The sequence below is a fragment of the Cynocephalus volans genome, chromosome 5, assembly GCF_027409185.1.
Source record: "Cynocephalus volans isolate mCynVol1 chromosome 5, mCynVol1.pri, whole genome shotgun sequence".
Lineage (NCBI taxonomy): Eukaryota > Metazoa > Chordata > Mammalia > Dermoptera > Cynocephalidae > Cynocephalus > Cynocephalus volans.
Window position 1 is genome coordinate 22,670,676 of NC_084464.1, and position 23,670 is coordinate 22,694,345.

General features: G+C 38.1%; 1 pseudogene; it reads left to right on the forward strand.

The window, feature by feature from the left end:
- The first annotated feature begins 21,583 nt into the window (after nt 1-21,583).
- Nucleotides 21,584-22,369, forward strand: LOC134378915 (non-structural maintenance of chromosomes element 3 homolog; annotated as a pseudogene).
- Nucleotides 22,370-23,670: the final 1,301 nt, after the last annotated feature.

Here is a 23,670-nt window from a genome sequence, read left to right on the forward strand (position 1 = left end):
GCTTACCCTGATCCAGTGTGACCTCATCTTAATTACAACTGCAGTGTCCCTACTTCTGAATAAGTTCCCCTTCTGCGGTACTGGGGCTTAGGACGTCAGCATATTTTTGGGTGGAGACCAATTTTGAATCATAACATCCTATCAATAAACCTTGATATTATTCTTTGCTGTCTTCTGAAATTTAATTTTGCATGAGAAACAATTTGTTCCATAGATTTTCTAGGTACTAAGAGCTGTGCAAAGGAATCAAACACAATGCCCTGCATATTTATATCACTAAATCTGTACACATTTCTGTACATTAAAACGTAATATTGAGTCTGTGAATAATGTCCAAGAATAATAAAATATTTTTAAAATATTTGACAAAAAGAGACAGTTTCATCACTCCCTCTTGGTCTTTCTGAATCAGTGTAGCCTCATGCTCAAAGAGTCTGTTACAGTCTGTTATACTTTCAGGACATATTCTTCATGTAGAAATTTCCAAGGTAAGAGCTGAAGTGCCAACCACTTCAATAAAATCACAAAGACCATATGATCATCTATACAGATGCTAAAAAGCATTTGACAAAATTCAACATTCATTCATGGTAAAGACTCTCTACAAGTTATGTATAGATGGAAAGTATCTCAACATAATTAAAGCCATATATGATAAGCCCACTGCCACTATCATCCTGAACAGGCACTGGACAAGGATGCCCACTCTTACCACTCTTATTCAACACAGTGTTGGAAGTACTAGCCAGACCAATCAGAGAAGAGAAGGAATTAAAGGCATCCAGATTGGAAAAGATGAAGTCAAACTGTCCCTGTTTGCAGATGACATGATCCTATATATTGAACAGCCTAAAGCCTCTACAAAAAAACTTTTGGTGTTGATAAATGATTTCAGCAAAGTTGCAGGATACAAAAGCAACACACAAAAATCAGTAGCATTTCTACACTCCAACAGTGAACATGCAGAAACAGAAATCAAGAAAGCTAGTGCATTTAAAATAGTCACCAAAAAAAATAAAATACTTAGGAACTAAGTTAACCAAGGTGTGAAAAATCTCTACAATGAGAACTAATAACCACTGTTGAGAGAAATTAAAGAGGACACAAGAAAATGGAAAGATATGCTATGCTGTTGAATTGGAAGAATTAACATTGTGAAAATGTCCATACTACTGAAAGTGATTTACAAATTCAATGCCATCCCCATCAAAATTCCAATGATATTTTTCTCAAAAATGGAAATATCCATCCTAACATTTACAAGGAATAACAAAAGACCATGAATAGCCACAGCAATTCTGAGAAATAAAAAATAAAGCTGGAGTCATAACACTACCTGACTTTAAACTATACTACAAAGCTATTATAACCAAAACAGCATGGTACTGGCATAAAAACAGAACTCAAGACTATAATATGTGCATTTCCATATTAAGAAAACTAGAAGTTTCTTCACAAAGCAAAGCTACAAATTAGATTTTTAAAAAATTACATATATTAGTGCTCACTTTAATAAACAGAAATTGATGTTACTATAATGTGGTTAAGCCCGATTCCTGATAGCTTTGACGAATGAAGGGAAATATACAAAATTATCAAATGTCACAGAAGCAGCACCTTGAGGCCAGAAGGAGACAGACAGACAAAAGGAACTGGGAGGGGGAGGAGATACATAACGCTAAAACGAATAGTAGTACATACTGTGGGTTTATTTAACCAGCCCTCTTTGACTGGATATTTATATCCTGTTGAAACAGTTTTACAAAAGTGTTGATGTTTATCTCTGCTTATTTTCTTAAAATGAATATCTAGGATCAGGAACACTAAATCAAACAGTTGGGATTCTTGCCTTTGCACTACAAAAACAAATTTATCAAAATTCATACTGCAACCAGCAATGTAGGAAAATATCCAGTTATTCATATGCTTGCCAAAACTGTCACCCTATTTTTCAGTTTTGCCTACATAGTAGACAATATAATATTTCATTGTTATATTAATACCTAATCCCGTAAATCTAATGAATTTAAATATTTTTGTTTGCTGAGCATTTATGCTTTTTATATTGTAAATTCCCTTTCATGCTATTTCCACAATTTTTTTTCAGTTGGAATATTGAACATTTTCTTCGTAATTTTCATCTTTCCATATTAAAGATACTAACTCTTTGTCTGACACAATGGTTCAAAATATTTTTCTGTTCACAATATGCCTTTCCATTTCTTTGAGGGTTGTGTGTGTGCACGTGTGTACGTGTGCACCTGCGTGAGTGTGAGACATCGCTTTCAGTCTCGTGTCGTCACTTGCTTCAACATTCCCCTTCATCGTTGCTCCTTTTGCTTATAAACTTACAAAATCTGTTCACACTATGTAGTCAAACTGTAGGCAATAAGAGAACTCAAGGGGTTCCTGCATGGCTTTCTTTCCTACTTTCCCGTTCCCAGGTGAGCAGCCACCACCCCTAGGGGTCCTGCCAACACCTCGGGTTCAGACATGCAAACCAGAACTGACCTTCATTCTGCTCACAGGGCTCCTTCCCCATACTTCCTATTTCTTTTCATGACTTTGCTATTCTCCAAGCCACCCAGACTCAAAAACTCTCTGCCACCCATGGATTTTCTTCCTCTAATGTCACCCACATCTGGTAACTGGCTACATGCTCTTCTATCTCATTAAGTAGTTTCATGGCCATTCTTTCCTCCCTTCTGCCATAATCCTCGCTTGAACCTTTGTCACTCCCCACCTCGCAGCTAAGGTCGGTGAGATCGATGGAGGGGAAGAGGGAGGGAGGCAGGGAAGGAGAGAGAGAGAGACAGACAGAGACAGAGAGACAGAGAGACACACGGGGAGGACTCTTAACTGATACAGAAGCATACCATATACTTTTATGCAAACTTGCGTTTTTCATTGAATCATGGTCATCCTTACAAGTCATAAAATACAAGTTTATTTCTTTTCTTAAATGGCCTTTTTTTCCTTGATCCCCCTTCACGTCTTCTATCCACAGTCCCCTTGCTTCTGTCCATTACACTTCCCTCACATAACCCATTTTATTTCCTTCATGTTTAAGTAACAAAATATATGCATACACATATCTATGAACAAATGGCATATTCCCTTATAGAGGAACTTTCCACTGTTGCACAGAGAGATTGTGTGTTGTCTACACCTCCCTACATTCATTCTCACTCAACAAGAGCTGGTGGGATTTTCTTCACGTCAGTAATTACAGTTTCGTCTTATTCTTTTCAAAGGCTGTATAATATATTATGCTACAGTTGTAACATGACTCATTTCAGCATTCCCTACTAACAGACATTCACTTTTAATCGTCATTTTTATTTTCCTATCAAAAGGAATGCTACAATAAAATCCCTGTTCCTGATCCATTCATACCGGTGCTGGTATTCCTCTGGATAGATTTCAAGGTGGATCTACTGGGTTGAAGAGTTTGCATATTTTAAATGTTAATAGATATTGCCAGGCTGCTTTTCAAAAAACTTGTTAAAAAATACATTTGGGCCAACGATATATAAGAAAATCTATTTCCCCAAATCCTTGCCAAAAATAGATCACATTTGAATTGTTAACTTATAATGTTCTTAGATTATGATCAGAGAGGTGGCACTTATTACTGTACTGAGTACATATTCCTTCACAAATATACAAATGTTGTTAGATTTTATATTCAGCTGCTGTTATTTGCCGTATGTAGGTCGTGTCACTATAACATCACTTTCCTAAATTAAACCTTTATCATTATAAAATGTTCTTTTACTGTTCAGACCTTTTTAAACTCTAAACAGCAACTTCCTTTATGGCCTCTCCAGGTTTATTTCTGCTTTACATTTCTGGTATCACTTGATTCAGCAAGAAATAGGGATCAACTTTTCTTTTTCATTGTCTTATTTTTATTTACTGTAAGCATTATATGGCTGGGTTTTTGTCATTTACTCAGTTTGACAGTGTCTTTTACTTGAGGAATTATCATATTATTATAAATAATTATTTGAATTTATTCTGTTTTTATTTATTTTACCTTTCTGCCGTCCCCTTTTTGTTTCTTTTCATTGCAGTTAGCTGGGGTCGATACTCATTTCTCTTCTCATTTTGCTCCTTAATGTGTGTGTTCTCCTGGGCTTCTCCATTCAGTTATGACTACCAGAGTCACATACATAGGGCATGAAGTTAGATGTGTACTGCCAGGTGCCTGGTTGTAATCAAGGAGTGGTAAGAGACCAGCCCAAAGGGAGAGAGCCCCAGCAAAAAGAAGGATATAGAAAGGGTGCGTCTAAGGAAAGTGAACCAGTGCCCCTTGGAAGAAGGGGTCTGCTTAAAAAACCCAGACAACTCCTGTAATCATAACAACACCAGACAAATAAGACCTTCTCTGCCTCCCATCCTGCCCCTAACCAGATCCTGAACGGATCAAAGCCACAATTTGCAAGATGGAGGAGGTACAGAAGCACAGAGTCTGAAACAGAGAAGAGTTGAACTAGGCTCTGCCCTTCCTGCTCAGCTTTTAGGGCCAGACTGAGAAACGCTGTGGGCAGGGCAAAGCCTCTAAAGATGTTGAAAATATCTTTTTATTACTAGCCATACAAGTCAGTGGTTTATGACTGGAGGCAGGGATGCTAACATACATGAGGACTGCAGGTTCACCACAAAATTCCTTCATAGAGACCCTCTCCTTGTCACTCTAACCCTGCATAATATGTTTATGGTCAAGATCAAGAGCAAGGACCACCTCATTCCGTGAAGCTTCTAAAAGTTTGGATCAGATGAGGCTATCACTAGCAGCTGTTTTATCTCACACTCTGCATTACCCCTGGCTAAATCCAGAGCGCCTCAATCTAATTGGTTTTTTTTTTTTTTTTTTCTGGTGTTATAGTTTTCCTTTTCCCTTTTATTCTTTAACTGACCTGGACTGTTTTTATTTTTAGAATCATAATGCTTATTTTGGAAGCTTATAAAAATACAGAAATATATAAATAAGGAAACAGCAATTGCCTACAATCCCAAAACAACCACTGTTAACATTTTGGTTATTTAAAATAGAACCTCCCTTCATGCTGATTTTCATCACTTTCTATCCCCTCACCATAATTTCTTTTACTTAATAAACAGTGTCCTATTTATTTACTAACTCCACTTTCTATCTACTTGACTGTGTTTTGTCCACTGCTGCAACCTTAGGTCCTATAATAGTGCCTGGCACATAGAAGGTACTTAGTAAGTCTTTGTTAAATAAATGAGTCAATATCATACACGCGCACGCACACACACACACATACATATGTAATCAGAGCTGAGATCATACTTCATATACAATTCCAGATTTTTCTTCATTTAGCATTATATTTCAGCATGCCAGTGACTTATTTAAAACCCTTCAGTGATTTCTCGTACCCTTAGAACAAAGTCCAAACTCCTTACTATAGCCCACAAATCACTCGTGTTTGGAAAGACACACAATCTCCATCTTTGGAGCTAAAGCATCCCCAGGACCTCAGCATCCACTGCAGCACACCTCCAAGCTTCTCTCCCCGCCAAGCTAGGTCACCATGTTATTTGCTCACATAGGATCAGTACTGCCCCCTTTTAAAACCCTCGTCACATTTGTAATATGTGTTCAATGTCTACCTTTTGGATTTGACTGTAAAATCTATGAAAACAAGATCCAGAACTGTCTTGAGCATCACTCAGCATTCCCAGGGTCTAGTTCAGTACAGGTCTGGTGGTGGCGGCAGCCTCTCAGATGGTCCTGGGGGCCCTGGCAGCAACAGCTTGCAGCAACAGCCTCCAGCAGCAGTAGCGGCCTCCCCATGGCTCCCCTGGGGGCATCCTTGGGGTGGGGTCCTAAATTGGTATTTTTTAAGTCAAACTGTTGAGTTACAATTTACAAACAATAAAATGAAACATTTTATATGTACAGTTCAATGAGTTTTGACAAATGTATGCATCCATGTAACTCCCCCCACAAGTAAAATATACATTTTGCATCACATCAAAAAATTCTCTCATACCCTTTGCAGTCAATCTTCCTCACCTGCAACCCCACCACACACACATCAGACACACACACACACACACACACACACACACGCATACACACACACACTCTCTTAGCAAACACCGATCTGATTTCTATCACTATAAATTAGAATTCTGTTGCACTGTTTTACATGTACGGGATAATGCAGTATTTTCCCTCTTATTTCTGGCTTTTTCCACTCAGAACAGTATTCTGAAATTCATCTGAGTTATTGCTTGTGTGGGAGGTTGTTGGGAAAATAGAATAGTTTGGTCAGGGCCCTCTCCATGGGTCCAGTTGGGTGTGGATTAGCACATCCATTGTAAGCAAATTGCGTGTGTGTGTGTGTGTGTGTGTGTGTGTGTGTGTGTGTGTGTGTGTGTGTGTGTGGAGTTAGTGCGCATGCGCCCCAATGTGTCTTTTTAGTTTTGTTGCTATTCTTGTGTTCTACAGAGAGAGAGAGAGAGAGAGAGAGAGAGAGAGTGAGAGAGAGAGAGAGAGAGAAAGGAGTTTCAGTGAAGCAGGTGGGCATCTGCCTCGGGTGTCTGCCCTGCGTGGCCATGCTTTCCAACCTATGGCTCCAAGGACCTTTTGGCTGGTTACCTAGCTCATAGACCTGTGTGTAAGGGGTCTGGGGACCCAGTGTGGTGTGTAAAGCATTTGTGACCCAGTCTGTGAAGAGGCTTGAGGGGTCTGTGGGCTTCAGACCCATCCCTAGCTCAACAATCAGCCCAGTCCATGCAGAATTACCAGCAGGTAAAAGAGCCTGACAACTGGTGTGGTCGCCTCGCTTTACAGAGGTTCATTACACTTTACTGCTGAGTAGTATTCCCCGTTATGAATGGACAGCAATGTGTTTACTAGTTCATCTACTGATGGATTCTTGAGTGTTCCAAAGTTCTGACTATTGTGAGGATGGCTGCTATGAAAATTCATGTCCAAGGCTTCTGTGGACATATGTTTTTATTTTTCTTGGGTAAATATATAGCAGTTGAATTACTGGGTCATTTGATAAATGTTTGTTTAATTGGGAAAAAAAACCCTGCCAGCTTTTCAAAGTACTGTAGCATTTTATATTTCTATCAGTGAAGGAGTTTGGATGTGTTGTCCCCTCCAAAACTCATGTAGAAATTTGATCTCCAATGTGTTGGAAACTGATTGAGTCATGGGGTGGATCCCTCATGAATGGATTAATGCTGTCCCTGGGGCGGGGGGATTAATGAGTGAGTTCTCGCTCTATTAGTTCCTGCGAGACCTGATTGTTTAAAGGACCCTGGCACCTTCTCTCTATTCTCTTTTCTCTCTCTCTCTCTCTCTTCCTCTTGTCATGTGATCTGTTTCTAGCCGCCAGCTGCTGCCACTTTTCCACCATGAGTAGAAACAGCTTGAGGCCTGTGCCAGATGCAGCTGTCCCAGAATCGTAAGCCAAATAAACCTCTCTTCTTTATAAATCACCCAGTCTCAGGTATTTCTGTTACAGCAACACAAAATGGACTTAAACAATCAGTAACATTTGAAAGTTTCCTCCAAATTATCATTTTTCCCATCTTTTGGTCAGATTGTGTTTCATGAATTTTCAATCTCATTCAGTGCATATTTTAGGATTGTTATACTTCCTTTTGAGTTTCCCCTTTTATCTTTGTCTTTGAAGTCCATCAAGTTTCTAATATTAGATATTAATGTAGCCATACCAGCTTTTTTTTTTTTTTTTGTCTTTTTTGTGACCGGCCGCACCGCGCTCAGCCAGTGAGTGCACTGGCCATCCCTATATAGGATCCAAAGATGCAGCGGGAGCGCTGCTGCGCTCCCAGCGCGGCACTCTCCTGAGTGCGCTGCAGGGTCGGCCCCATACCAGCTTTCTTGTATGTAGTGTTTCCATGGTATATATTTCTCTGTCCTTTCACTTTCAACGTACTTGTGTTTAAATTTATGGTGCATCTCTTATAGTTGGTGTTTAGTTCTCTTGCTTTTTCATCCAGATTAGCAATTTAATTTATTTAGTCTTCAACATTTTATGCAATCATTCATGTGGCTGAGTTTGCCTACTATCTTGCTATTCATTTTTGCTTTGTCTCTTTGGTTTTTTGTTCCTCTGTTGAGCCTTTCCTGCCTTCTTTTGGGTTACTCAGATATGTTTTTAGTATTTCATCTTATTTCCTCTGTTATTTTCTTAGCTATATCTTTGAGATTGACACTGTTGGCTCTAGGGCTAATAGCATGCATCCTATAATAATCCCCATCTAAGAGTCAGTGTTACAGAATTTCACACTTTGTACCTTATCGTCCACACTTCTCACATCACAAATGTAACAACCTTACAATAGTTTATCCCAGTTTCCACCCCTCCTCCTTTGAGCTGCCATCATATCTTTTACCTGCACATGCTTTATAACCCCACCTTACAATGCCATTTTATTTTATTTTGACAGTAAAATGTATATTAAGAAAATTATTTGTAAGACTAAGGCTGTTATAGTTACGCATCTACTTGCAGTTCTGGTATCCTGTTTTCCTGTACAGATCACTTGTATCATTTTTCTTCAGCTTAAAAAATTCTTCAACACTTTTTATAGTGCAAGTCATCTAAGTGTCTTTATTTCACCCTCAACTTTTGTAGAATATTTTTGCCAATACAGAATTCTGGGTTGACATTTTTCACCATTTTAAATATATCATTGCATTAACTCCCGGTCTTCATTGTTTCTGATAATGTCAGACATTTTCGTATCATCATTTCCTTGTCTGTAACTTGTTTTTTTCCTTCTCCCTGATTTCAGGATTTCCACTTTATGTGCGTATTCAGCAGTTTCACTACAGTATTGTTAGGTGTGGTTTCCTTTGTATTTATTCTTTTGAGGTTTGATGAGGGTATTCAACCTATAAGTCAAACTATTTAAACTTGGGAAATTTTCAGTCATTACATCTTCATTATGTATTTCCTTCCACTCTATTACTCTTTTCCTTCTAAGACCCCCTCCCATTACATTTATGTCAAATTCTGCGATACTGTGCCATGGGTCTGTCAGTCTCTATTCACTTTTCTCTCATCTTTTTGTTTTCTGCACTTTAATTTGGTTCATTTCTATTGTTCTGTCTTCAAGTTCACTGATTATTTCTTCTGCCATTCTAATTTTCTGTTAAGCCTATCCAGTGAATTTTTCATTGATTTCTTGGATTTTCAGTTCTGTGTTTCTTTGTTTATAATTTCTATGTCTCTGCTGAGATGCCCTAATTATTCTCTCATGATGACCATATTTATCTTTAATTGTTTGAAAGCATTTGCTTTAAACTTGTAAATAAATTTATGCTAGATGTCTTAATATGTTTCCCTGCTAAATTTCATGTTTGAATTATGTTGTGGTTATTTTTCTTCACGTTTTTCTTTGCTTGAGGTTTGTATTGTCCTGTTCCCTTGGATGTCTAGTAATTGTAGATTGCATGAGGAACATCATAGAAGACTGGATTCTGTTATCCTCCTCTGAAAGGTGTTTTGTTTTGGTTTGGTTTTTGGTTTTTTTAGTAAGCATTACTGGTTAATCCCTTTAAACTCATGTAGGCTTGAATTTACATTTTGTTACAGCAGATATGTGAGAAACCAAGGGTTTCCAAGTCACTCTGATTTGACAGCATTCAACCTCAAAACTCTAACCCCTCTGCTTACCTTGTTCAGGGATTGTTTAGAGCTTTCTTTGGGCAGGTTTAGAGTAAGCCACTCTAGACTGTGGTCTTTATTCCTAATATACAGACTTTTGCTGTCTCAATTTGCTGAGCAAATGGATAATGAGGAATTAACGTGCCTCTCCTAGCTGGGCTTGAACTCCACCTTTGTTTGAACTCTAGTATCTCTGCTCCACTCTCAGGACCACAGTAGCCACTAGCAAGCAGCCACTAAGGAAAGCCTCAATTAGTCTTGCTATGGTTATGTACAGCACAGCCCTCAGACGAGGACTCACGGTGGAGTCTCTGTACTGACATCTCCCTGCTCTCTGTTCCACTCTGCAGATTCCAGCTGCTTCAGCTGCCCTGAATGCTGAACTTTGTGACCCTTCAGTTCAGTGAGACTTTCTCTGCTTGGACTCCACTTTACTCCTCTAGTTTGAAACTGTGCCCAGGTAGAGGGCCAGTGTTTGCCTTATAGGATTCCATCATAAGTTTCTCTTCTCTCAGAGATTACAGTCTTATGCTTCATGATGGCAGTGCCCCAAAACAGTTGTTTTCTATATTCTTTCCAGTTTAATGGTTGATTATAGCAAAATAGCTAGTACAGGACCAGCTCTTTTCTACCATCACTAAATTAAAAGTTGTGATTGTTTAATCTTTTAATTAAAAAGTAGAAAAGAATACATGAGTTTCTCATGGGCTAACTAGCACCCACGTTGCATGCTAGTAATACAAATGTAAGTTAATTATGTTGAAAGTCCATTTTATTTTAAGGAACTACTACTCAATTTAACCATCAGATCTTATACTGAGAAAAAAAAATGTTTACAAATAATATGAACCTGCTGATGTCTCTGGAATGTGTCAGCTGATATCACACAGAAAAAAATAAATAAAACAGTCATTTTTAATAATACATGAGGTGCACAAGAAAAACACTTGTCAAAATTGCATAATGTTACCATAGCCCATCTATATATAAATGCATATGTTTATAAAAGTGTATTTCCCCTGTGTTGTGCTAATCTTTTTCACTTGGCATATTTTTAATGGTTTTCCAAATGACCTTTATAAAATGAATCAAGGATCTGACACTGTCCTTTGGAGAAATACAAAGAAAGAATGCTGCTTATAATAACTTTTGTGTGGAAAAACAACCAGAAAATTACAAACAAACACAGAGAATATTAATACTAAAAAAATTAAAGCTGGAAAGTGGAGCCAACTGAAAAATGTTGCCTTTTTGGTAGTAATATTTCTACAGGTCTGTGAAATTCCATTTGTTCTTTATTTTCCAAATCATTGTCTTTATTACTTGCGATCAGATAGATTTTTCAAAACAATTTGCTAGGTATAATACACCACAATTTTCTAAGAGCTGTAACAATGAGAAGCATCTCAAATTAAATTAATAAAATGCACAGAAAATATGTGTAAAAAACATAAATACAAAGAACCTAGAAAAATGCCTGCAATTAGATAAGATGGAAATCTAAGAAGAAATTAAATTTAGTTTGTAATACACTTTTTATTCTTTTCTTTGAGAAAATTACTACTGAAATGAGGGTTTTTTTCCCCCTGTGATTTAAATGTTAAGCTGCCGGATGTGTGTCTCATGCTTGAAGAGCTTTGCATTATTTAGCATATTAAGAATCACAGAATTTTAAAAAGGGCTCCTTTATTGCCTCAAGGTTCTAATGAAGTAAACCTTAGCCTGGTACATTTAAAACTTGCAATACACTAGATTTTGCTCTTTTTTCCCCCCTGTAGTCAAGTCACATCTATATAATAAATATGGAAAATCTTTAAAATGATCTCATTTTTCTTTTGCTTGAGGAATTAAACCTATCTATTATTTTAAGAAGTTTTTAATAGAGGTCAGCAATCTGGAAGACAACTAAAGATTCAAAATACTTTTTAATCATTGCAAGTTGCTTTTCTTATTTATAACAAAGAATATGCATTTCATAAAGGCAATTCCATACTATTAATCTTATTTCTTCTTTCTTACTCTCTCTGCTTCTGCTGTTGTCCCCACTGTTCTACTCTCATGAGACAAAGGCAATTCTAAGAAGCAACAAGAAGGTCATCGTTTTTGGATCAATATTATGGTTTTTTGTGTCTGTGTATGTGTGTGTGTGCACATGTCTATCTGTGTTAAATATCTGATCACACAGCACTAATTAGTTGTCCTTTCAGCAGTTTGTGGAAAGAGTTGCAGCAGCTAAACTGAAAGCCATAATCAAATAGAAGTATTAGAGGCACACAGCATTCATAAATCACGCCCTTAAATACAGTTATTTTGCCATTTTAGAAAATGTCAAAGGTGTCAACTCTGTCCAAATATACCGCTGAACAGTGACTATTTTAGTAAACTGACTTGAAATGCATTCAGCCAGCTGACAGTTAGAAGCACATAATCTAGTTCACAGTACAAACGAACAGTTTAAAGGCCAAAATAAGCACTAAACTACGAATTCTCAATGACATGTTACAGTGACCATGGCTGCAACCACAGATCCAAATATAGTACTAATGTGTTCCATCCACATCAGAAATAGATACTCAAAATTTTGGAATGTGATATTTTTTATATCTAGTTTCTGGTTAAGAAAACAAAAATTATTTAACTACATTCAAAACTGAAGTCAAACATCTAATTGAGGATATTAGCAGTGAATAAATGAGAAATTACAGAAATGCAGGTAATGAGTTGATAACATTCTCTGCTAGTGGCATGGTTAGAACCTGCGAATGGTAACTCTGTGGGAACTGCAATCATAAATAGATAAATATTTGTTAACATGACAAGAAACGAGACTTTCCCTTAGCTAGTCAACAAATGAACAAATTGATATTCAGAAATTTAACTGTTGGCAAGTAAAATAGGAATTTAGGTTTGGCCAGGATTATTCCCTCCAAAGCCCAAAGTGTTTAGTTATAGGTAAACTGGATCTAACATTTTGCTGTTTCCTAGAAATGTTAAAAAGCTTAATGGTTTAATATTTGGGGATATTTTAATATAATTGGCAGCAGAAATGCAACAAACCATCCCTGCATTCACTCTGTCCAAACCATGAAGCCACAATCTTTCTACCTGGGACTTTAAACTATGTCACATTTTGGAACCATTCATGAATATTGGCAGTTAGTTGATTGAAAACAATATACTATAATTATACAAAAATGTTCAGTTTATAAAAACATTTTCATGTGTTATTTAATTCGAGTTATTTTGATTAACTTCATTGCCAGTACAGAACTGTAAATATTTATACCATCATGTTGATCTAGTAGCAGTGTCTGGATATTTTGCATTCATAGCATAAAAACTAGATTCATGTATACATGCCTTTCTAATAAAATATTACTCTAATGTAAGAGCAGAAAGATATGTAGTGATTCTTCTCAAGAATAATCTTTAAACGTCACCCATTTCTTCCACAGTTAAGAGGATTCTATCCTTTTATGAAAATCAGCTTCCTTTTTCCTTATTCTTAAAAGTATTAAACTCTCCAACTTTAGCACAATGAAAGAATTCAGAAATTTTAATATGCTGCTCATGAGCTTTCCCTGGTTATCATCAATTAACACTTTCACTGAACTTAGAACATCCAAAGCTATTTGGAATAATGAATTATTTTATCCAAAAGGAAGTCTCTATTGCTAAGAGAAAATTACAGATAGGGATAGAGGGAGTCAATGCCCAGGACCACAATTAAGTGGATTTTGTCTAACATTATGGAAATCAACTCAATAATGCAGGGATGATTTTGCAAGCACCTACTATGTTTATGACACTTTACATAAAGTATTACTAATACTCAAGAAGGGCCTGTCATCTCTTTTTTTTATAGGTGAAGAAACAAAGACTCTAAGATTAGAAACCTTGACAAAGGACATTAAATGACAGAGTCAATATCTGAATTTAAGCCTCCCTGACGCTCCTATTCAGGTTCTACTCCCCCACTAAATTTGCACTCTTCGGAGTTCCCTCTGGCGATCCTCTGCTGAGCATTTCCAGTAGGAAGACAGAGATTAGGGCTGCAGGCAGATGATCTTAGAGTGAAACTAGTTGGCACAAAGGAACAAGAAGAGAACTATGACTCAGAGACCTACCTGCAGACCTTCAGCTATTCATGCTGCAGAGAAGAAAAAGTGAATAATAAGACTCGGCAGAAAATGCCAGTGTGAGCTAACCTTGTTGAGCTCATACCAGGCTTTACAGCTTTTAAAGTCTCAAGTAAGCTACTAACTTTAAACTTTTTACCACAAAACTGTTTTAAAACACTGCAGTGAGTAATAAAATTTACTATTTAAATTGTAACTCTTTTCTTGAAGACATTATTTAAGTGAAAGAAGCCAAATACTGTCTGATTCCATTTATACAAGGTATCCACGGTAGGCAAATTCATAGAGACAGAGTGCAGAACGGAGGCTACCAGGGACTAGGGGAGGGGGCTGTGGGGAGTTGTTTAATGTAGTTTCAGTTGTGCCAGATAAAAAAAGTCCCAGAGATGGGTGGTGGTGATGGTTGCACAACCATGTGGAGGTATTTAATGCAAGTGAACTGTGCACTTAAAAACGGTTAAAGTGGTAAACTTTATGTTACCTACATTTTACCACAATTAATTTTATTTCTACTTTCATATTCCTCAAGCCCCAAATGAAATGGTAACAAACTTTAAATGCTGCAGAAAACAAACAAACATAAAAGAATGGGAGGATTTCCAGCTGGGAAAAAATGGCATAAACTCATTTCTCCCTTGTCCTCCCCACTAAGTACAACTGTGAACCCTGGAACTGATGCAAGAGGCAGCCAAAGGAGCATTCCAAAAGGTGTGAAAGGTAGACAAGGTGATTAGAGATCTCAGAACTGGGGCCACAGTGCAGGGCAGGGCATCTAACACTTCACCCTCACCCTACTCAGCAGAAGAAAGCCACTCTCACCCAGCATCTCTCAACCTCCTCCTGTCAGCAGGTAGTAGTCCAGGCAGGCTCGTTCAACCCTCTCTGGAAGGGAAGTTTGCACAGACAACACCAGGTGGGTCCCACAGCACATGTGAGGAGAATAGCCCAGAATCCCCACTGAAGCAAGCATCCAGGGGGAGCAGTCTTCCTCACTGCTGCTTGAGACATCCATCCCGCCCCCCACCTAGAGACACCATTTGGCCCAGTCCCACCAGCGGGGAGATCCCACCACTGGTGTCTAACCTAGGAAGCCTCTTAACATCCTGGGGCCGGAGACTGCCTTCCCCCACCGAGAGACACCAGGTGGCCCAGACTGGGGAAACTGTTTCTGTCCCCTCCAGCATTACCAGCAGGGCCCAGTGGGAGCCCTGAGTCATGCAGACCCAAACGGAACAACATTTTTCAAGTGATTAAAGGAAAAAAAATTGTTGACCACAAATTCTATGCCCAATGACCATCCTTCAGCAGTGAAGGGAACAATGCATTCTGAGATGAAAGGAAACTAAAAGAATTTGTCACTAGCAGATCTACCCTTAAAGAATGGCTAGAGAAATTTTCTCAAATAGAAAGAAACTGGTGAAAGAAGGAATCTTGGAGCATCTGGATGAAAAAAAAAAAACCAGAAAGAGCATCAAATTTAGCATATATGACATACAATCCTTTCCCTTATGAGATTTATAAATTATATTTGATGATTGGAACAAAGATTATAACACCATGTGTTACTCAAGAAAACAGTGACACCAGGAAACTGAGAAGTCACACACGCCAATAGTTACACCCAGAGCAACCGTTATGAAAAGTACTCGAGATATGCCCAATAACTGTAAATAAATCAAGACGGAATCTTAAAAGCTGTTCAAATAATGCACAGGGAAGCAAGTAAACTGGAAGAGGGGAATGAGAAGCAGAGGAAACAATGAGAAAACAAATATTAAAATGGCTGGCTTACGCCCTAATATTTCAGTGCTTACCTTAAATGTCAATGGTCCCTTTCAATTAAAAAGCAGATATTGGCGAGTGAATTAAAATAAAATGCATGACTGAACTGTATATTATTTAAAAGAAACATACTTCAAATGCAATCGTATAGGAAGATTAAAAGTTTTAAAAATGGAATAAGTTATACCATGCCAATTTTAATATTTAAGAAGCAGGAATGGCTATATTAATATCAGATAAAATGGACTTCAGAGCAAAGAAAATTACCAAATAGAGAAAATGTTATATAATGAATAAATTTCAATCTACCAGTAAGACTTAACAATCTTAAATACTTTTTATGCCCAAACATCACAGCCTCAAAAATGCTTGAAATGAAAAGTGATAGAGCTAAAAGGAGAACAGAAAAATTTCCAATTGCAGCTAAGAATTTCAACCGTCTGCTCTCATCAAATGATAGAACTATTAGAAAATCAGACAAGATATCAATGATCTGAACGGCACAATCAACAAACAGAATCTAATTGAGATACACACACAAACACACCAAACACACATGCACCCCTACATATATATGTAAAGCACTTGTCCCAACAGCAGCTCAGTATGCATTTTTTTAAGTGCCCGTGGACCATTCACAAATATCATATCCTGGACCAAAGCTCACCAAATTTGAAAGAACTGAAATTATGCAGAATATATTTTCTCATAATGAAATCTAACCAGCAGTTAATAACAGAAAGACAAGAGGAAACCTTTATACCCTTGGAAATTAAATAATGCACTTCCAAATAATCTGTATGTCAAAGAGGAAGTCTCAAAGAAAATAAAAATTGATACAGAACTGGATAAAATGAAAATGCAGCATAGCTGCATTAGAATGCAGCTAAAGCAATGCGGACAGGAAAAGTTTAGCACTAAATGCTTACATCAGAAAAGAAAAAAATCAACAACCTAAGATCTCTCCTCAAGAACCTAGAAATAGAGCAAAATAAATCCAAAGCAAGTGGAAGAAAGAAAATAGTAGTGAAAAACACAGAAACCAAGGAGACTGAAAACAGAAAAACAATAAAGAACATCCATAAAACAAAAGGCTGGCTCTTCAAAAAATCAGTAATGTTGATAAACCTCTAGCAAGACTGACAAAGACAAAAAGAGGGAAGATACAGCTCACCAATATCAGAAATAAAATGGGATATCATTGCAGGTACTGCAGCCATTGAGAAATGAAATAAAGGAATAACTTGAACAACTTTATGCTCATACCTTCAACTACCTAAAAAGAAATGAATCAATTCCTCAAATACTACAAACTACAAACACTCAACTGAGATAAAATAATCTGAATAGTTCTATAACCATTAAATAAATTGAATTTGTAATTTTAAAATTTCAGGCACAGATAGCTTCCCTAGACAATCCTACCAAACATTTACAAGAGAATGAAGAATCCTACACCATCTTTTAAAAGATAGAGAAGAGAGCACTTCCTAACTCATTTATGAGGACTTTATAACCCTGACACCAAAACCAAAGAGAAGACATGAATAACAAACTACAGACCAATATCTCCCAGCAGATTAGATGCAAAAATCTTCAACAAAATATTAACAAATTAATTTCAACAATGTATAAAAATACTTATACACTATGACCAAGTGAGATTTATTTTAGGTACGCAAGATGGTTTCATTGTTCGAAACCCACCATATGAATAGTCTAAAGAAGATAAATCATATGATCATATGTATCCACACAAAACAAAATTTGACAAAAGTCAGAACTCATTTGTGATAACAGAAGTAGCGGGTAATTACCTTAACTAGATAAAAAGCATCTCCGAAAAGCCGACAGCCATTATCACATATAATGGTGAAAGACTGAATGCTTGTTCCAAAGATCAGAAGTAAAATATGGACGTCTACTTTCCCTGCTGCTATTCAACATAAGGCAAGAAAAGGAAATAAAAAGCATACGGCTTGGAACATAAAAAATATAACTATTGCTCTTTGCAGATGACATGATTGCCTACATAATAATTTTTAAGAAATCTACCCCCAAATTTCATAGAACCAATTAGTGACTTGAGCACCGCTGCAAGATACAAAATTTATAGCATTTTCAAATTGTTCCAGAGAAAATAAAATACTTAGGAATAAGCTTAACAAAACAAGTATGGGATCTTTGTGCTCAGAATTAGATGTTGTTGAAAGAAATAATACAAGACTTAAGTAACTAGAGTCGTGACATACCATGTTCATGGACTGGAAGACCAAACATAGTAAAGATGTCACTTCTCCCAAATTGTTTTATAAATTTAATGTAAGTCCTATCAATACCCCAGCACGTTTTTTTGTTAGTCACAGACAAACTTATTCTAAAATTTATATGAAAAGGCACAGATCTTAGAATAGATAAGGCAAGCTTGAAAAAGAAAAATAAATGGGAGAAATTAATCTACCTGATATTAGGGTTTACTGTATGTAGCTACAGTAATCAAGCCTGTGTGGTATAGAAGAGAACGAAGAAGCCAGAAAGAAGTCCACAAAAACATGCCCAAGCACTGATTTCTAAGAAAGGTACAAAAGTAATTCAGTGGAACAAAGACAGCCTTTTCAACAAATTATGTTGAAATCATTACACATTTATCAGAAAAAATTATCTAAACATCACTCCTTATATAAAAAATAACTTGGAATGCATTAGCTTTTAGAACAAAAAGAGTAGAAAGAAATCTGGAACTAGGCAAGAAGTTCTTAGACTTGGCATCCAGAGCATGATCCATACAAAGAGAAATTGATAAATTGGACTTGATTAAAATTAAAAATCTTTGCTCTGTGAAAGACCCTGTTAAGACGATGAAAGGCAAACTACAGACTGGCAGAAAACATTTGCAAACTGCATATCCAACAACTATTGGTCTTATTGAATGTGACGTGGATTATGCGGAAAAAGAGTGTCAAGATAATGAATTCTTGGTTTTCCCAACAACTAGTTCACCACACTTGATAAAAACTTTATTTCACAGAAATCAGTCACACACATGACACCTGATCTGTAAGTATGAAAAAGGTGGGGAAAAGATGTTTTATTAAAAACCTAGGAGAAGGTACATGGAGATACTATTAGTTATGGTTCAAGAAAAAAATGCCATAGTGAAGATTTGCGGAATGAGGCTAAATCTCACATTGGTGGTCTCTGGCTTAGGGCCCATTTATGGCACCCTTTGCTCCTTTTTGAACTATCAAGTGCCTTGGCCTTATATGATGCCCCCACCCTCTCACCTTTGCCTCATCCCCTTTGGGGATGAAATGAGTGTATTTGTATGTGAAGACGGCATGAGTTTGGGGGGCCAGGGGTGGAATGTAGTTGATCAAATTGTGTCCCCCCAAAACTCACTGAAGCTTGAATTGTATCCCCCAAGTTTTATGTATTAGAAACTTAGCCTCCACCGTGACTGTTAAGAGGGTGGGAAATCCTATTATGGTAATTGAAAGGTGGAGCCTTGAAGTGGTGATTGGATTGTAGGACCAGGCAGGAGTGAATGGATTATAAGTGGTGGTCAGGGGCGTGGTTCTGAGGGCTTTAAATGGAGAGTGAATGAGGAGGTTACTCTCTGCTCTGCTCTCTCTGCTTCCACCATCTTGCAATGTGAGACCTCTGGGTCACTGTCATCACCACCAGATGGACTTTGGACTTCCCAGCCTCAGAAACTGTAAGCAAATTATGTTTTCTTATAAATCACCCAGTTTCGGGTATTTTGTTATAAGCAACAGAAACGGACTAATACATACACTAAGCATATTGAGACACTCATTGTGATCCACCTCAGATATTTGCCTTAAATAAAAACTAAAGCCTTAAATCTATTAAATTCCAACATAAAATGTTTAAAGTCAGCTTAAAGTTGTGCATTTTGAGGACAATTAGCTGTACTCATTACCCACCAAAACCAGACCACGCCATTGGTCACCTCCTCTCTCCTCTGGCTACAAGTAAATCAAATCCAAGTTGTAAAGTGTGAGAAACAATATGCTTTGATCAAGTTGTTTTATCACTGGGGCCTTTATTACCAAGCTTCAAGATATATCTCATTTCTAATGTATTTTTACAAATATTTGTTTAAAGCCAGTGACATAATTTGATATACATGTATTCTGTGTATAAAATTTCAACACAACATTTCCAGGTATATACCAGTCTATCACATGATATTTAGCTGTCTGAAGGTGAATGTGGTGGTATCGTTAGCTGATGATGTTGACTTACACACAAGGAAGCAGGTCAGGTGTGAAGAAGGAATCCTGAGATTTATAGGAGACCTGCTTCTAATGAAAGCAAGAGTTCCAGGACTTAACCCTGGTGATCAGTGGAGTTGTATTTGGCCCAACAAGGCATAATCTCCAAGGGACTTGGAAAGCTCCAGTCACAACTTAGGAAATATCTCTCACTCTCTATGAAGCTCTGTGCTGCCATCTGATAGGCAGAACAAGACAGAAAGGCAGATGTCATCCAGGAAAACAAGCAGTGTAGGCTTTGGATCTGGTCATAATGATAGGGACCCAGCATCCTTCTCCTAAAGCATCACTGTTTCTCTGAGCTGTGCCCTCAGCCCCACACTCATCACTCCACACACTCTGCCTGGCCGGACTCAACCACATAGCAGTTTCAGCTACAGTCTCCATGCTTATGCTGCCTTTATGGACAAATTGTCCTTCCCTTCTCTCCTGCTCTCTCCTGAGCTTCACATCCATTTTCCCAATGGTCTTCTGAACATTTCCATTTGAATATAATGCAGAAACCTCAAACCCAGTAGGTCCAAAATCAAGCTCATGTTTTTTCCTCTAATCTTTTCTCTCCTCCTTTATTTCCTATCACCCGCTGGTTGATATCCACATCTGCCCATGTTAAAAGCTTAGGAATCATCCTTTACTATTCCTCGCCATCCATATCCAATCAATCAACAGTGTTGTTCTTATTCTTATGGTCATTCCATTGCACCTCTTTAATACTTTATGAATTTATATTCTCTTCTCCAACTTTACTCTCTGTCCTAATCGAGGACCTGACCTGGTGCTCAACTCGCCATCCTCAAATAAAGCCTCTTAAAAGCTACCAGAGAGATCTGCCTAAAATAGAAATTAAAATATATCATTTCCCTTCCTAAGATCCTCCAGTGGTTGCCCAGTATAGAGCGATTTTTGAACAGCCACTATGGACACAAAAAGACAGTGGAAAAAATAGTAAGAGAAAATTATTACTAACCTAAAACTTTATACATAAATAAACATCTATCAAAAGTGGGGGACAAAAAAAACCCCACTTTCAGCCATACAAGGACTAAGAGAGATCCAAACTCCAAATGAATTGCTAAAGATTTTGGCACGCAGAAAAATGGAACCAGAGTGAAGACATGCTATATTTAAAATATTATAAAGCACAGATATCGGATCATACGAGTCAGTAAATTAATTTTCTATTGAGTAAAAAAAAAAAAAAAAATCCTAAATTTTGTGTTTAATAGAAAAGTGGAATTGACAGCATAGGTAACAATAGCAAGAGTAAGAGGAATTGTTTAGTGGGTAGTTGAAGCTTCTAAAAGTCTTTGTCATTCCAGGGAGAGAACAAAAATATGGAATGAACTTAAGTTTTTAAAGATAATTTATAGTTAAATATGTAGATGAGAAAATTAAGGATAATATCCAATAAAAATAAAATAAAATCTACAGATAACAAACAGAAGAAGCTAAACAAAATAAAGAAAAATTGGGGTTAAAGAGAAAGTCAGGAAAGGAAGTGTTTGTCAAAAGCAACGAAATAGGTTCGCCCTACCGTCCCCGCTGCTGCCGCTGCCGTGAAGGGCGAGCGCCGGGCCGCCCGCGCGTCCTCCGGAGACCGAGCCGGCGCCGGTGACTGTTGCAGAAACCGAGGCGCCGGGGCCGCTCTAGCGCGCAGGCCGAGAAGGACGAGGAACGGAGCCCCGGCCGCGTCCCCCGGGTCCCAAGCGGTGGCGTCGCTGAGGAGGCCCCGAGCACGTCCCGCGGGCCGGGCGGCTCGCAGGAGGCCCTGGGCTCCGCGTCGCAGACCGCCCCCTCCGCGGGTCCCAGGACCCAGAAGCCGCTGGAGCTGAAGGCGGCCGAGCCGGTGCAGTTCTTGCTGGTTAAGGACCGGAAGTAGATCCCGGTCAGGCGGACCGACGTCGTCGGAGACTACAAGGACCTCTTCCCGGACCTCCCCAGACTGGCTGCCCAGCGCCTCCAGTACGTCTTCGGGTACCAGCTGGTGGAGCTTGAGCCCAAGAGCAACCCCTACATCCTGATGGACGCCCTGGAACCCGTGGAGGAGGATGCCGAGGTGAGGGGCGATCAGGGCACACCCACCACCGGCCTCCTGAGGATGGCTCTAGGGCTTATCTTTATGAAGGGCAACACTATCAAGGATACCGAAGTCTGGGACTTTCTGCGGCGGTTGGGGGTGTACCCCACCAAGAAGCACTTAATTTGGGGGGATCCAAAGAAACTCATTACTGAAGACTTTGTGCGGCAGCGTTACCTGGAGTCCCGGCGGATACCCCACACTGATCCTGTAGACTATGAATTCCAGTGGGGCCCGCGAACCAACCTAGAAACCAGCAAAAGGAAAGTTCTCAAGTTTGTGGCCAAAGTGCATAATCAAGACCCCAAGGCCTGTGAAGCTTTGTCAGATGAGGAGAAGAGGGCCCGACCTGCGCCTGAGCCTAGTGGCCGAGCCCCATCCTCTTGAAATCTGAAATGGATTCAGAGGGACTCCTGGGACAAGGGTCTGGGACCCAAAGACACAGTGCTGAAGGAATTGGGGATAGGAGGGACGGAGGGAGCATATTTCTGTAACGCCTAAATGTGTGTAGCTTTAGGATGTGTTGGCAGAGTTTTGTTTGTTTAATATTGTGAGTTGTTTGGTTCCAAATTTTCACTTATAAACAGATTAGAAGAGCATTTATTTTGTTTTGATTTGTTTTACCTTTTTTGGTATAAAATTTTTGCTAGCTTAGTAACTGGAAAACTGTACTATGATCTGGAACAGATATTTAGGAAAGAACACGAGTAAATTGCTTTGGTGCCAGGAAAATAAAAGCAAAGTAGCTATTATCTGGTCTCTTAACTACTTCAGTTTGTGAGCAAAAATAAAAGTCTTTATAATGTACATAATATATTTTCTCTAGATAATGTTTTTATATTCACAATTACTCAGCTCTGTTGCTGACGACTTATTTCCATTTTTTTTCTTTTTTTGCTACTGTAGTTATAATAAATACTGTATTTTGAAGCAGGTAAGCAGAGTTTATTAAATTGTAGGACATGAGAAAATTTTATAATTCAAAACCAGTATCTTTAAAAAAAGTTTTTGCTACATGTTATTAAGGTAGTGTGTTTTAGAAGTTGCTTTACTTTGTGTATATGTGCGTATATGTATGTATGTATATTGGATCATGATGTAAAATCTAATCTCTCACTGTGGGTCCCAGAAAAGTTTATAAAACAGTGGCAAAGTGATTAACGAAGTCTGCTCGGGAATCAGACTGCCTGGGTTCAGATATGAGTTGAGGTAGGTTCCTTAGCCTGTGTACCGACATTTCCTGATGTGTAAAATGGGCTGATGATGCCTATATTATGTGTGCTAGTGTGATAATTATATATGGAAATTTATATAGTTCTTGGCATGGTCCTTGGTGTGGAGGATTTAGTTCTTTGTTCCTTAAAAAAAATTTTTTTTTTCTAAAGATGGCCGGTAAGGGGATCTTAACCCTTGACTCAGCACCTCACTCTCCCAAGTGAGCCATGGGCCAGCACTTGTTCCTTAAACTTTTTAAAAATCTTTTTTTTATTCTCCTTGGTCTGGAGCTGCTTTTTTTTTTTTTTTTCTATTCTTCTTTAATTATCTTCTAAATCATTGCTAGAAGAGCAATTACTGGTTGAAAAGTTACGACTGTATTTTTCTAGTCTGGCTCCATTTTATGGTTTTATAGAAAAATATGACGGGTATGGTGAGTACAGCCCTCACAGAACAATAAGAGTAGGAAAGTT